Below are 16,888 nucleotides of genomic sequence, written 5' to 3'. Positions count from 1 at the left end.
CACTACTTTAGCATATTTTGGAGTACATCATACTTTCCTCGAGTATGAACATTTTTGATAACTTTCCCTTTTTCTTGCTGTTCTCTATGTTTTCAGTGTGTTTTCTGGTTTGGTCACATGATCTGCAGACTGACAGTGACATGGTTTGATTTAACTTGCGGACCCACATGCAGTAACCACACACTGGATAGAAAGGTAAGTGATTTATTTACAACAGGACAAATAAAATTCAGTCCTCTGGACTTCGATATGCGGCGAGGGTCGCTCGACCAGGTTGGCCTGAAACGAGAGATGAATTATAATGGGTTCAGAATGCGAGTTCGGAGGAGGAATCAGGAGCTGGTTTACATTGGTGCGGATTTTCCAGAGCTTAGGGGTGAGGCGTCAGGATCCGGCGTGAGGGTGTGCAACGGTGCCGGAGGGAGTGCGAGGAGTTAGCTCGGGTGGTTGGAACAGGATGGAGTCAGTGGAAACGGCGGAGCAGGCAGGCAATCTCAGGAGCTTCTTGAAACGAGAACACAAAAGTCCTGGAAACGAACAGGATACGGAGAGTAAGTAACTTCGAGTTACACAACAAGGTTCAAGAAACAAGTTTTCAACAGGTGAGGCCAGAGTGACTACCGGTAGCGTTAACCATCTAGGGATGACTGGAGGATTCTGCCGCTCCTTTATTCCAGCACGCTGATGAGGCAAATCAGCGTCACCTGCGCTGGCTCCACAGGCTCCTCACGAAGATCCTCGCTGAAAGAAGATGTAACACTCCCACTCACACTCTCACGCACACGCTCTCACAACCGGAATCCTGACAGACAGACTTTTAATAAAACTTTCAATGGCGGCTAAAGCAGCAGGTCATAGTGGTGGAACCAAAACCAGCTCTGTCTCAACTGTTTGCTGAAAGAACATGAAGATGGTGAGGAATGTTTTAATAGAGCCTCCATCCTCATGTTTCATCAGTTTGAACCTCTGGGCTGATTAAGGCCTTATTGATCCTCTGGTCACTAAGAACATCGATTAGGCCTCATTTAGTCTGCAGACTTCCTGGCTCATCCATTCGCTCTCACCGTGTTCGAGGTTCGTTTGGCCTTCAGCTTTCGTTCATTTAGACTTACTGAAGAAATGCTGCTGCTTTTTAATAAAGTTTATTTGTTTAGCACATTTCAGCAAATTCAAAATGTTTCATAAAACATAACAGTCAAATACAAAGTTTTAAGCAATAAAATGTTTACAGAATTATTTCTAATTGTACAAAAAGGCTTTAGTCAAATAAAAATCTGTAAAAAAAATATTACCATTGATCAGAATAATTGATTACTGAAATGATCAGAATGTAAAAGTCGGCCATGTTTGGTTCTGTTGGCAGGATCGGGTTTTCTGGACAGACGGTGAAAACAAAGCCATCTTCGGCGCCAACAAGTTCTCTGGTTCTGATGTCGTCACGCTCGCCAGCAACCTGAACGACCCGCAGGACGTCATCGTCTACCATGAGCTGATCCAGCTGGCTGGTGAGGGGTCAAAGGTCACCCAGTTTAACCAGAACTGGTGTGGAACAAGTTCTCCAGCTTGATTTGGGCTTCAGTTACTCAGTGATTCATTTGTTGTGTTTTTCTGCAGGTACCAACTGGTGCACAGAGAAAAGTGAAAATGGCGGCTGCAGCTTCTTGTGTCTTCCTGCTCCACAGATCAACAAACATTCCCCCAAGTACAGCTGCGTGTGTCCTGCAGGCCAGGAGCTGGCAGCAGACGGCCAGCGCTGCAGACCCGGTGAGCTCTGCACAGAAATGCAAACACTGATTCTGCAGCTGCTGCTTTTCAACATCAACCTCTTTCCACTGCTGAAGTCTTTTTTGTTTTCAATATAGTAAGAACCACTCGCCTGTTTTTAAGGCTTCTAGAGGAGAAAAGGAAGCGGCGTCTTGAATTTTAAGTTGTGGGTAAATGTCTGCAGTGGTCCAGTTTGCAGCGGCTCCAGGATTGTTTGCAACAATTAGCGGTTGCAGGAGTGAAGGCAGAGCAGCGGCGCTGGCCTTTCCCTCCTGCTGGACGACCGGTTGCTTAGAGACTCGCTTTGTTTTTCCCTGCGGCTTCGCTCCTTTCACAGATTAGCCTTTTCAAACCCAACAGAAACCTGACAGCTGAATCCGCAGCACTAATTGGACTCTGGTTCCAGCCGGGACTCGCGGATCGCTGGACCGTCTTCATGACGGCGCTCAGAACAAACTGCAGGAAACGCTGAGAATCTGTGGAGGATTAAGAGTTTTAACTGAGTGTAAAACATGCTGAGGTTGTCGGTTCAAAAAACCCAACAGAACAGGGGGAATCCATATCTTTCAGACATCGAACCTTAAAAACTAAATTTTATCACCCAGCTCGACTGCATCCTTGATCTTCTGAGTTTGCTTCCATTTTTCCTCTAGTTTCTGGTTGTTCCACATTTCATTGAAGTATTGACCCTAAACTTGGTCAATTTTAGTTCTTTATATTGGGAAGCTTACTTAAATCCTATTTGGAGGTTTAGCAGGACTGAAGCTCTCTGCTGAACCTCTGTTGGTTGCAGTGAAAATGGGTGCCTGTCCCTTTAAGACTAATTCCTGCCCGTCCAGCCCATTTTCCAGCTGGCCGACCGGGAACTGTAGAGCTTTGTGAGGCTGCTGCTCCGGCCGACTCTAATCCAGTTAGAAACACAAAGTGAACAGAAGCTCAACTCACAGCGACAAACGACTGTTTTTATTGTTCACGCCGTTACAGATCAGTGGAGGTTTTTCCTTCAGTTGGAGCTGAAATCATAGATGTTTCAGTTTTTCATTGCTTACAATGAGAAACTTGAAGTCCCATAATGCTTTGAGTGGGCAGATTTGTTTACATTTCATGAAGAAAGTTTTTTATTTTCCTCTTCACAGAATGACTGATCAGAACCGAGAAACTCAAAGCTCATCAGAAATGTCAGCAGCTTCTTGATTTGTGATAATTCACAGGAATATGATCATTACTGACTGTTTTCAGAGCCTAATAATATGCTATATGTGGGATAATGTAACAAAATGGACCCTGCAATTTGTTCTACATTAGGAATCCAGATTTGGCTGCAGAACTCAAATAGAAGTTTATGCACACAGTGTGACGACGCCTCTGATCATTGTGCAATAAGACCAAAGGATCCAGTATAGTCAATAAATTACAATAAATAACCTTCATCACAAAAGTGGCATCAGATTTTAGTTTTATTTTGTCTTTGGCAAAAGACCACAAGCCATTTCTCCCGTTAGCACTAAACTAGCTAGCATTTGTTTCACTGTATTTACCCAGAATGCCCTATGCTGTAGTTCACTTCCTGCTTTAGGAACAATCTGTGGTTCGTTCATATGCATTCAAACTGCACCAGCCTTCACTTCAACCAAACAGGCCGATGTTTGTAGGTGGACCAGAGTTCAGTTCCACATTCACACCTCCCCACATGAACTGGCCTTTCCAGGCAAAAGGACCAGACTTCCCAGTGTGAGTCGTTTATTACAGGATGGTGAAACCATTCATGCAGATTGCAGCGACTCTCCCATCCTCTTGATTTGCATCAGATAAACCAGTTTACTCTCCAGAGATCTGGTCTACATTCAAAGAGAACTCAGAAATTGGACGACCTTGAATGCTTAAGGTTTGTTGTTGCTCTTCTAGTGACAGACTCTTCCTGTGAGGACGGTAGTGAAGCTGTAACGCACCCTAAAGGTAAAACCTAACGCCGTCATCTCAGCATGCTGGACTCTCAAATCAGTAGCTTCCAGTTTTTCTCCTCCTGGCAAAGATTTTTCTGAATTAACCTTCTCTTCTGCTTTAACTGAAACTTCTGCTGCTTTGGTCCTGATCTGAATCTAAGAGCTGAAATTAACCTGTAATTCCTCAAATCTTCTAATCCAGCTGAGATTATAAATGTTCAGTTGGATCATTTCAACCTGGAAACTCTTGGAAGAACTTAAATTCCCTGTTTTATTTTTACTGAAGTAATTTTGATCTTAATCAGAAACATGAGGAATCCCTGTGACTTGTTGCTAAATGCTGAACAATCCATGTGACATTCAGTCATCACCTCTCTGCTGCTGGAAGAGTTTAAAGCTCTAACAAATTAATCTAGTACAGGAGCGCCATCTAGTGGTAGAAAATGGGAAGTACACATGCAATATTTGGCTCAAACAAAACCTACATTCTTGCCTGACTGTAGTTTACAAACCTCAAAACCTGCTGGAAGATTTTTAGTTTTGCTATTGGAACCTTTTTTTACCCCCCTATTCTGCATTTGTAATATTAATGCAGGAATTCGCTGAAGCTTGTTTTGATTGAGAGCTTTAGATTTACACCAAGCTGATATTTGGCAAATATTTTCTGCTTCAGAAATGAGCCTTTAAAAAACCCTCCAAATGAAACATCCCAGCAGGTTTTACTGCTGTTTGCACTGTACAATGGCTGCTGGAAAAGACTACAGGAATCTAGAAACCATTTGCTGCTTGTTTCTGCAGGAGGCTCCACTTCTACTTTTCAAAGCTATACGATTGTACAGTGGTGAATCTGTTTATATTTTATTTTGGAATTGATGACAAGAAGTCTTAAAACGGCTAATTCTCAAGCAGACTTGAACATTATCTAAGAATGAGTTTTGCAGGTTTTGTGTAGACCATGACCCTATCCTCAACTCTTTAAGGTTTATGGAAGTTACTGATTTTGTCGTCTCTTCCAGAAGCCAATGTGAGCACATCTATCCAGGTGGACTCCACAGCCAGAGGCTCTGCTGCTGCCTGGGCCATCCTACCTGTCTGTAAGTGCCTCTGCCTCCTCCTCTAAGGTCAAACATGAGGTCAAATCTGTTTCCCAGCAGCCTGTGTCTCTGCTGCAGTGCTGCTGGCCATGGCCGGAGCGGGCGCCTACCTGATGTGGAGGAACTGGCAGCTGAAGAACCAGAAGAGCATGAACTTTGACAACCCAGTCTACCTGAAAACCACAGAAGAAGACCTCAACATCGACATCACCCGCCACGGCGCCAACGTGGGCCACACCTACCCAGCGGTGAGTTTAATTTTTTAAAATCTGATATTTGGAAATCTTCAAGTCAATATTTTGAGATGTGGTTGAAAATGCTGCCATTTCCTCTCAGTTAAATAAAATCCCATCTTTTCCTTCCTCCGTTTCTGTTGACAGATTTCCATAGTGAGCACAGATGATGATTTATCCTGATCGTTCTCAGGATTTTGGTTTTTTATTTCTTCTCCTTGCGGAAACCTCCTCCGTGTTACGATGCCAACGGTTCGCCGTAACGGCGGACCTTACAGTTCAACCACATGCCTTCAGAAGTGCATTAAGTCCTGATCTGTGGTGAAGAGGAAATGTTATTTATTATGTGAATACTTCCATGAGTTTTCCACATTCACTCCACAGTGTTGAGGAATTTTTATTCTTGCTTTTCCGACGTCGTCTTTGCCGTCTGTTCAGAGAACAGTTTGTCTTTGAGGGTCTTTCATGTCCAGCCTGGACTGAACCTCTGAAGAACCAGGCGTCTTCATCAACCCGTTTCCTGGTTCTGATTCAAACCGGGTCAAAGTTCTCAGGTCTCAACGGGGAACAAGTCTGGAGACTAAAAGTATTTAATTATGAAACAGATTGTTAATATTTCTGATCATGCTTTGCTGACTGACATTAAGGTTTCTTCTGTTAATTGCATTATTATTATTGCTGCTGCTGAGATCACCATGGTTGCAGCGTTTGTAACAGTGTAAATATATTTCCCCCTCAGAGACGTGACTGTAAATCAGGACTCTCTTCAATGCACTTTGATCAATGTTCTCTGTAAATAAGATTGTAAACACTGACTTGAATCTTTTTGCTATGGCTGGTTCCTCACCAGAGTTCAGATGTATTTAAGGAGAGCAGAGGAGGAAAAACATGAATTTGGTAAAAATGACTATTTTGTATGTTTGTGCTGTTGCTGTGAACTTTTTATAGCCTTGTACAGTGAAGGAGAATGAAATGATCTGTATCTGAAGGAACTGATTCACAAAGAAATTTTGAATTAAAACATCAGTGTTAAAAAATCCCTTTGAATGTTTTTCTGTTTTTGAGTGAAATGGGTCAAATATACAAGTTGCATCATGAGGGCTCTCTGGTTTACTTCCTTACCAGATCTACTTATGATTCTGAAAATATTATGTCAAATTTACATTTCTAGGTCTAAAGTAGTGCTGGAAAACTAAACATTTTCATTTTTGGAAGGAAAATTCTTGTCCCATCCCCCCAGTTGGAGTTGATGTCTGATCTGCAAAGCAATTTATACCATTTCTAATGGTACAGATTGAAAAGCATTTTCTGCATTTGTTCTCTTGGCCATTTGCATCATCCTGCAATAAAATCCATACATTTAAGGTTTCCACATAATTCAGGTTCCTTACTGGGGACAGCTACATTAAATTATCACTTTGCAGTTCTAAACATATCTACAGTTTAATGGCAGATCTGTGAGGACTAAAGGATTCCAAGCATGCAGGGTGATATCTGTCAGCACTGCTTCAGATGTGGACAAAAAGCCACATTCCTTGTTCCTGCAGGTAGATGTAGTTTAAGGAAATGGGAAGGAGTTGCTGGGCAGCAGTAACCCAGTTTACCTCCCTCACCCCACATCCAGGATCTCCCACTCTAACATTGCTTGGTGCAGACAAACCATGAATGTTCATATGAGCCTAACTAAATTTATCCCACAGTCTGTTACCTTCAGTTTCTGCTAAAACGAGCTAAACTGACTGAACTGTTCAGTCACATATTGATGACCCAGTGGAGCTTTATGTGAGACAGAATCAGGCAGTTTAATAAATGACTGGATGAAGAAACACTCCTTCATAGTAACATCAGGATTATCATAGATTTTATTTTTCTAAGCAAAGTCCAGCAAATAAAGTTCACTGAGAGCAATATAAGCAGCTAATATTTAACATGTTTATTATTCCAGCCTCAGTTTTCTGTTCTTCATGTGACTCCAATGAATCCAACTCTCATGTTGTTCACTTCACAAGTGATGAAGATCCATTTTTCTTTCACTTCCTGCTGATTTCTTTCCAAAGCTCCATTTGTTCCAGGAGGATCTTCAATGTTCTCTTTAGATGATGAAGGAATTCAGACTGACTCCACCCGGCTGGAGCTCCAGGTGAGCAGAAACAAACAAACCCTAAAGTCATTCATGTCCTGATAAATGAAACCTTAGAACTGGTTCTGATCACTTTTTACTATTGCGGTCATCCAGCTCTGAAAAAAAAAAAAACATGGAGACCACTGAGAACCTCATTGACAACCTGGTTATTCACCAAATGATTTCTGAACTTCTGAGTTAAAATATCAGTATTTCTTCTTAATGAACTTATTTTCTTTAGATTATTTGTGGTTTAAAAGCGCTTCAACTTTATTATTATTTTCACCATTTCTCATTTTCTGCAAATACATTTTTGCTTGGAATGTCAGACATGTTGTCAATACTTCATAGAAAAGAGAACATTGTTCATTTTACTCAAATAGATGCCTATAAAAAATAAAATCAGAAACTGATCATTTTAAGTGGTCTCTTAATTTTTGGATTACAGCTCTGTAATCCAAAAGAGAGCTTTTGGATATTAACGTCATGACATTAATATCATAATGTGTAAAAGCATGTCGTGAACTTAATAACCAAACAATACGCAGGTAATAGTTTTACCACCAGGGGGAGACAAGCCCCCATTAATGAAGAGCTCAGTTGGTTCCAAGTTTAAAAAAGGTTCTGGTTCAATTGGTGTTGAACAGAACCTGGATCAGCAGAATAACAGCAGATCCATATTTATGAGAAGTGATCCTGTCTTAACACGTCAACAGAGAAACTTTCCTCTGACTCCCAGTCAGTCAGACCAGTCAGACCAGTCTGACCAGTCTGGGCTCTTTTCTCCTCATAACACTTTCAGTTTAAACTAACCTGTTTATTTGTGGCACCAGTCTGGATCTACTGTGGTTCTGTTGGGTCTCAGCTTGTTGTTCAGATTTTCTTCATCAACTCTTTGGATCATTTGAACAAACTGTAAGTTTGCTTTGTTTCCTACTTGAACTTTGATGTTTGGAGAAAATGTTCACTTCTGATTTCAGCTAAAAAACTAAAATCTCTGCCGTTTGAAGTTCTCTGCTGGACATCTGATTTTCTTTATTTTCTTCTCTGAACAAACTGATAATTGGTTTTATTTTCTGGAATCAAACTCTGGTCTCCACCATTAAAGTCAGAAAAAAACAATTTCCCAGTCAGATTATGAAATAGTTAATCTTTGAAGGAGCAGAAAACACTTCCTGTTGCTCAGGTTTACTCTGTGTGTTTGAATGTAAATGTTGCTCCATGTCTCCATCTAGTGGACTGATAGTAGAAGTGCAGCAGCTGATGGCAGCTTCCTCTGCCTCTCTGCTGTCTGACTGCATTCACCTGACACTGATATGAAGCAGAGAAGAAGAGCCAATCAGAGGAGGAGCAGCTGATCTTTTTCCAGCACTAATGATGTAAAGGATGATCAGAGTTGATGTGCAGATGAATGATGTGTGTTTCCTCTGCAGGTGAAGCTAGAAAGTGTGTGTGAGCTGATGTGGATTCAGCAGCATGGATCAGTGTGAGGACAGAGAGGAGGGAGTCCCTCCCTCTAAAACCACTCTGTGTGGGGAAGATGAGAGCCAGAGCAAAGGTCAGAGGTGAGGTCACCATCTCTAACTGTCCACAGCCCTTTTCACACAGCGTTCACTATATCAGGCCAGAACAGACGTGGTGATGAAGCTGCTGCTGCTCCTCTTTGCTGATTAACTTTTAATCATCATGTTTCTGTCAGGATCCATCAGAAACCAGAACCAGAACCAGAACCAGAACCCAGCTGTGTGTCCTTTAAGAGCAACAGGTCAATGTATGGGATCATTGACTTTAAATCTCCTGGATCTCCACCATCAGAGAGGTGAGATGTTTCTACCTGCTGTAACTTCAGTTTATATCTGTTATTGTGATCATGTGATGATACCAGGTTCTGTTGGGTTCTGTTGTCTTAAGAACATTAGACTGAACATCAGGTTATTTTATTTCCATGTCTTACATCAATGCTTATGGTAACATGTCTAGTTAAAGACGTCGACACATCTTCCAGCAGGTTAGTGATGTTAGAGATCAGCAAGTTAAAATCAACCAAACTTTAATAAAATGTAAATAAATCTTTGAAAAGCTGACAGAAAAATTCACACAAAGATTCATTCAGATCTGGTTTCCATTCTTAATACCTGCAGTTATATAGAATAAAGCCACTTTAAGCTGCACTAAAACCTTCTGGAATATTAACGCTGCTCACATAACTAATGATCTGAGTTACTTTGAACAGTTTTGGTTATCAGTCCTGCTTCCTAATAAGAAGTTGTTATTTGTGAGATTTTGCTGCTGCAGCTGCAGACCAAGCCTGGTTCTGTCAACATGACCAGGACAGAAACGTTCATGTGCACAAAATATTTCACCAGCAGCAGCAGAACCATGATGTTATTATAGAAGATCAAACTCAGTTAATTCATCTGAGCTTCAATACCTGCTGATGAAACATATTGTAATAAAATAATAAAATATAATCCCACAGTCTTCATGTTAACATCAGTATCAATAAATAAAGTCAAGTGGGATCATTGGTGAAGCAAAAACTATTGAAAAACCTTCAGATTGAAACGGGTCCATTTAAATCCACATTCTCCACCCAGAACTTCTAAAAGTCCATCTAGTGAACAGAAATCTCTAAATCTGACCTGATTTTTCTCTCTAATCAATGAAACCATCATTCAGTCAAAGATTCTGTTGAATTAAATGGCAGAAATTTGCTGTCGGTTTAGTTTCATCACTTGATGCACTTTATCAATAATCTCTGGGAAAAAGTCTTAATATTAAAGTTTTAGTTTTACAATAGAATAGTTACAATTAAAGTGCTAAAATTTGTGCAGTTTTAAAATGCAAAATCATTAAGTTACATTGTATAATAAGGAAGAAATAACATTCTGTAGGAAAGATTTTTATTTAAATGCACCGTAATGTACAAACATTTATATGAAAATATCCAGGCCTTTTGGTATTACTAAAGACAAAAGATGAATGAATAAATAAAAATAAACATGGCTGCAGTAACACATGAAAACCAGTAAATAGTTTACATATAAAATCCTGTTTATGGCAACATGACATAGGATTCTGTATTTATTATTCAAACAATCAAAATGGTTCTTACTTTTTAAGATGCAGGAGAGGTTACCATGGAGATGCATAATAAAATATTAATTAGACCTTAAATGATTTGAAACAGAATTATTTCATATTCACTATATCAGGCCAGAACAGACGTGGTGATGAAGCTGCTGCTGCTCCTCTTTGCTGATTAAGTTTTAATCATCATGTTTCTGTCAGGATCCATCAGAGACTCAAACCAGAACCAGAACCAGAACCAGAACCCAGCTGTGTGTCCTTTAAGAGCGACTGGTCAAGGGATCGTCCCATGGACTTTAAATCTCCTGGATCTCCACCATCAGAGAGGTGAGATGTTTCTAACTGCTGTAACTTCTGTTTATATCTGTCATTGTGGCCATGTGATGATACCAAGTTCTGTTGGGTTCTGTATTATATTTGATATTTGCCTCTTTCTCTAAAATCTGACAAAAGACAGATTCATTCTGAAATAAAACATTTTCTATGAATTATTTTTATGATTCCACCTCTGAAGTTCAAACATCATCCAACATGGCAGATTATCAACCATTTCTACAGTTAAACTGAATATTTAGTGGATCTGATTGAGCAGTGGGCTTCAGTGTCTCTAATGGACCATCTGGTTCTGATTGAAGCTCCATCAGATCCTCCTTGGATGGTCAGAGTAGAAAGGACTCCTGGTTCTGCTCCATGTCAGAACTCAACACTAAGATCACCAAACTTCTTTCAGTCATTTCAAACCAACCTGTTGGTCTCAGAAACTGATCTTTCTGCTCTTTAAAGAAGGCTGGACATTATTCAGGAGGATCAATGATCAGGAAGATGTTGGAGGATTGGACCGGTTCTGATGGGAATCATTAGAACATCAGGTTGATGATCTGTCCGGTTCTGTTTTTGATTTTGTTTTATTTTACAATCACATAAAAAAATATCTTGAAAGCAAACAACAGAGAGATTTTCTTTCAGGATCCATCAGAGATTCAAACCAGAATCAGAACCAGAACCCAGCTGTGTCTCCTTTAAGAGTGACAAGTTGTTAGGTTTTTAGATAAATACAAATATAAATATTCAAGATTCGGAGACTATACAAGTTGATAAACCTTTGCCCCTGGGATCTGTGTTTCTTTTATCTTTGAAGCAATGAGTTTGTCACTTTGGAGACGGATGGCCAGGGTTACACTTAGCCTAGTAGGAAGAATGGGTTGTTTGCATACAACCCAGAGTCTCGGGAACTGAACTTTACGACCCCAGAGGGGGACGGGAACTGAACCAGAGAATCCCGGGAACAGAGCAAGATGCTTGCAGTTACAATTGCCCTGACAGGAGGACAAGGGGACCACAGGTGCCAACCAGGGGGAAAGAGTTGACACCTAGCAGGAGAGTGGATCAAAGGCTAGATGTCCCAAGAAACTATAGTTTTATGGTCCAGAGAGACAACAAACAACTGTGACATCGGGAGATGCAAAGACAGTACCTTGAGAATGTGTATTGTGTTTGCCACTCCTTCTATGCAAATGTTTGTAATTAAGCTACGCCTCAATGAAATAAAATATGCAGTTGCAGAGAAGCACGTTAGAACTGGTCCAGAGACAGAGACAAAGGAATGTCTCTGGGCAGAGTTCTCCGTTCAATTGGAAGATTGCATAAGAAAATTTAACCGTCTCCCTCTGTCCTTATTAAAGACCAGCAAGAGTGCTGGGTAATAGATCCAACACATGTCAAATTTAAAGATTATTTAAAGATAATTTCATTACCTTTAAATCTCCTGGATCTCCATCATCAGAGAGGTGAGATGTATCTAATTGCTGTAACTGTGGAAACTAAACCAGTAAGAACTCAGATGTTTCCAGTTATATTTCCAGAGGTTTGATCCATTATCTACAGAAATCAGCTGCTCTGTTCTCATGAAAACACCTTCATATCTTTATCTCTGGATGTTGATGATGATGTTCTGTTGCTTCCTGGCTCCATGTCAGACTAACAGTGGATCACATTTCCACTGGGAAATACCTGGTAAAGCCATTCTGGTCCATCAGGACTTGGTTCCTGTGTGCATTGTGAGAGCAGTTCAGCAGGGAAGAAAAGCTTCATGATGTGGTTGGTGAGATCTGCTGGAACTCAACCAAACTGAGCTGATATGGACCATCAGAGGTTCTGCTGGTTCTTAGTGGGATCAGCAGGAACATTAAATCTTTACAACTATTTAGTTGTAAAGATTTAACTATTTATATCACTTCATGGACCTTTGGTTGTCTCTGTGTGGACAGATACAATGTGAGCTCACTGGCTTCCAAGGATCTACAGGATCCATTTTAAAATCCCCCCTATAATATCCAGTAGAGGATCCCACATGGACACACTCACATATTTCAGACCTCCTCTATGTCCACATCACCTCAGATCTAGTCATCAGAACCTGATGGATGTCCCACACTGTCCTGAAGACCTGTGTGGACAGAGTCTTCACTTCCACTGTCCCCAAGCTCTGGGAAACTGTCTCCACCAGCATCAGATCTGCTGACAGTTTGGACTGTTTGAAGTCCAAGTTCAAAATCAACATTTTAAAATGGTTCCTGGATTATTCTGGTGTTACTGATATCATCAATGTAGATAATTTTCCTCTTCCTCACTTTGAATTGTGTTTGTGTGATGGTATGTTTTACTATATTAAGGACTTTTAATCTGAAACTCCTGGTGATTTCCTCTGTGAAAACTGCTGGATGAATATTTCCTGTCTTCCTAATTGTTCCTGGTTCCTCCACAGAGTGGACCAGCAGAGCTCAGAGGTTCCCAGTGGTCCATCTGTCCAGCAGCATCAAACACAGTTGGACTCCCTATTTATGGTTTGTAAATGAACAACAAATACTTTTCCATTAGTTCTGTTCAAAGTCACCTTCATGCTGCACTTTGTAGACCAGAGGACTGTCAGTCTGTCCAACATCCATCTGGTGTTTGGCTCCATGATTTCAGTCCCATGTGTCCATCTATTATTCTGTTCCAGCTGCTGGAGGAAAACATTGTCACTTTTGTGAAGAACGAGTTGAAGAAGATTAAAAAGGTTCTGAGTCCAGATTACCCAGAATGCTCAGAGAGTCAGAGAGATGATGAGGTGTTGGAAGGTGATGATGAAGAGCAGAGGAGGAGCAGTAGAGAGGCAGTGATGAAGATCACACTGAACTTCCTGAGGATGATGAAGCAGGAGGAGCTGGCTGACCGTCTGCAGAGCAGTAGGTGCATTTCTTCAAAAATTTTAATTGATAGATAAATTACACATTTGCTATGGTGATGTAATCAATATGATTTTTTTTATTCAAATCTGATTTTGTTATTGTGTTTATTCAGAACATCTTGCTGCAGTTTGTCAACAACTTAAATCTGGTCTGAAGAAGAAGTTCCAGTCTGTGTTTGAGGGAATTGCTAAAGCAGGAAGTCCAACCCTTCTGAACCAGATCTACACAGAGCTCTACATCACAGAGGGAGGGACTGGAGATGTCAATGATGAACATGAGGTCAGACAGATTGAAACAGCATCCAGGAAACCACACAGACCAGAAACAACAATCAGACAAGAAGACATCTTTAAAGTCCCACCTGGAAGAGATCAACCAATCAGAACAGTGATGACAAAGGGAGTGGCTGGCATTGGGAAAACAGTCCTAACACAGAAGTTCACTCTGGACTGGGCTGAAGACAAAGCCCACCAGAACATCCAGTTCATATTTCCATTCACGTTCAGAGAGCTGAATGTGCTGAAAGAGAAAAAGTTCAGCTTGGTGGAACTTGTTCATCATTTCTTTAGTGAAACCAAAGAAATCTGCAGCTTTGAACACTTCCAGGTTCTGTTCATCTTTGATGGCTTGGATGAGAGTCGACTTCCACTGGACTTCCACAACAAGGAGATCCTGACTGATGCTACAGAGTCCACCTCAGTGGATGTTCTGCTGACAAACCTCATCAGGGGGAAACTGCTTCCCTCTGCTCTCCTCTGGATAACCACACGACCTGCAGCAGCCAATCAGTTCCCTCCTCAGTGTGTTGGCATGGTGACAGAGGTCAGAGGGTTTAATGACCCTCAGAAGGAGGAGTACTTCAGGAAGAGATTCAGAGATGAGAAACAGGCCAGCAGGATCATCTCCCACATGAAGACATCACGAAGCCTCCACATCATGTGCCACATCCCAGTCTTCTGCTGGATCACTGCTACAGTTCTGGAGGATGTGTTGGAGACCAGAGAGGGAGGAGAGCTGCCCAGAACCCTGACTGAGATGTACATCCACTTCCTGGTTCAGACCAAAGTGAAGAAGGTCAAGTATGATGGAGGAGCTGAAACAGATCCACACTGGAGTCCAGAGAGCAGGAAGATGATTGAGTCTCTGGGAAAACTGGCTTTTGATCAGCTGCAGAAAGGAAACCTGATCTTCTATGAATCAGACCTGACAGAGTGTGGCATCGATATCAGAGCAGCCTCAGTGTACTCAGGAGTGTTCACACAGATCTTTAAAGAGGAGAGAGGTCTGTACCAGGACAAGGTGTTCTGCTTCATCCATCTGAGTGTTCAGGAGTTTCTGGCTGCTCTTCATGTTCATCTGACCTTCATCAACTCTGGAGTCAATCTGATGAAAGAAAGACAAACATCTAAGAAATCTTCATTATTTAATAAACCTGAACTAAAGTCTCTCCATCAGAGTGCTGTTGACCAGGCCTTACAGAGTCCAAATGGACACCTGGACTTGTTCCTCCGTTTCCTCCTGGGACTTTCACTGCAGACCAATCAGAGACTCCTACAAGGTCTGCTGACACAGACAGGAAGTAGATCACAGACCAATCAGGAAACAGTTCAGTACATCAAGAAGATCAGTGAGAATGTGTCTGCAGAGAAAAGCATCAATCTGTTCCACTGTCTGAATGAACTGAATGATCGTTCTCTAGTGGAGGAGATCCAACAGTCTCTGAGTTCAGGAAGTCTCTCCACAGATAAACTGTCTCCTGCTCAGTGGTCAGCTCTGATCTTCATCTTAGTGTCATCAGGAAAAGATCTGGATGTGTTTGACCTGAAGAAATACTCTGCTTCAGTGGAGGTTCTTCTGAGGCTGCTGCCAGTGGTTAAAGCCTCCAACAAAGTTCTGTAAGGACACACATTGTTACTTTCAGTTTCTATATTGGTGCATTGTCTCTTCAAAGTGTCCCATTGGGTGGTTGCGCAAAAAGAAACAGACTTCCTTCAGCATCAGTATGAACTATACAATGAAACAGTTCATAACAAATGCAAATGTCATGTAAAATAAAATTTGTTTGTTCAAATCAACAAAAAACATTGTTGATTTGAAAGAACATCATTTTTGTAGAATTATTTAATAATATATTTTCCTCCCTGTCTCCTCAGACTGAGTGGCTGTAACCTCTCAGAGAGAAGCTGTGAAGCTCTGTCCTCAGTTCTCAGCTCCCAGTCCTCCAGTCTCAGAGAACTGGACCTGAGTAACAACAACCTGCAGGATTCAGGAGTGAAGCTTCTCTCTGCTGGACTGAAGAGTCCAAACTGCAACCTGGAAACTCTCAGGTATGGAGGAACCTGCTGCAGGAGCAGAGAAGGTCTGATAGAGGAGGAAGAGGGAGAAATGTCTTTAGTCAGTCTGCTGGGAAACATTTGAAGCAAAACAGTTAGCTTGTTGCTCAAAGAAACAGCTTTTGTCAGTTGCTGCTCAGTTTTTCTTCCCTGTATCCAAGCAGTTAAACATGTAAAGAAACTGTAGATTTGCTCTGCTTTGATTCAAGCTGCTGTTTTCCCTCAAACCAGCTCTGATGCTGATCCTCAAACTGAGCCTGATGCTGATCTTCAGCCCAGCCTTGATTCTCAGGCTTCATTGGACTCTTTCTGTTAAAACTGACATGGATTCATTTAGTTCATAGAGGAATTTAATATTTCTCTTGCCAGCCTCCTTGTTGTCTGTTGTTAAATTTGTCAAGACAGGAGGACCATCTGCAAAATGATCCAGTTCACAATGAAAGTCAACATAAAAATATGAAGTAAAAATACTTTCAGTCTTTCCAAGAAGGACATTCTTGACTTAAAATAAATATGTAATATTTGTAGAATTATTTAATAACATATTTTCCTCCCTGTCTCCTCAGACTGAGTGGCTGTAACCTCTCAGAGAGAAGCTGTGAAGCTCTGTCCTCAGTTCTCAGCTCCCAGTCCTCCAGTCTCAGAGAACTGGACCTGAGTAACAACAACTGCAGGATTCAGGAGTGAAGCTTCTCTCTGCTGGACTGAAGAGTCCAAACTGCAACCTGGAAACTCTCAGGTAACTCTGGGCTCTTGACAAATTGCTGCATCTTAGGTGCAAAAAGAAACATAATTACAGATCCCAGCAGTTGGTTGGCTTCTTACTTATTCCACATGTTACCAATGCTGTTTTATTAAACGTACAGCATTTATATTCCTCTATTGTAAATGTGTCCTTACTCTACAGTCTCCTATTTTTTATTTTTAGCTTTTCTTCAATGTTGATTCTTTCATTTACCTTCAACTTGTTGCTGGTAAACCTGAACTCCCTGCTGTGGATCAATGAAGGATGTTTCTGTTTGATCCGTACTATAAGTGATAAATGTTGATTTTTATAATGTAGATAAAAAAAATAGAGC

General features: G+C 41.1%; 1 pseudogene; it reads left to right on the top strand.

Moving 5' to 3' along the window:
- The first annotated feature begins 249 nt into the window (after window positions 1-249).
- LOC129352005 (very low-density lipoprotein receptor-like) lies at window positions 250-5,217 on the top strand (annotated as a pseudogene).
- The last annotated feature ends 11,671 nt before the right edge of the window (window positions 5,218-16,888 follow it).

This window comes from Poeciliopsis prolifica, unplaced genomic scaffold (genome assembly GCF_027474105.1).
Source record: "Poeciliopsis prolifica strain line A6 unplaced genomic scaffold, Auburn_PproV2 SCAFFOLD071, whole genome shotgun sequence".
Taxonomy (NCBI): domain Eukaryota; kingdom Metazoa; phylum Chordata; class Actinopteri; order Cyprinodontiformes; family Poeciliidae; genus Poeciliopsis; species Poeciliopsis prolifica.
This window is presented reverse-complemented; position numbering and strand designations above follow the sequence as displayed.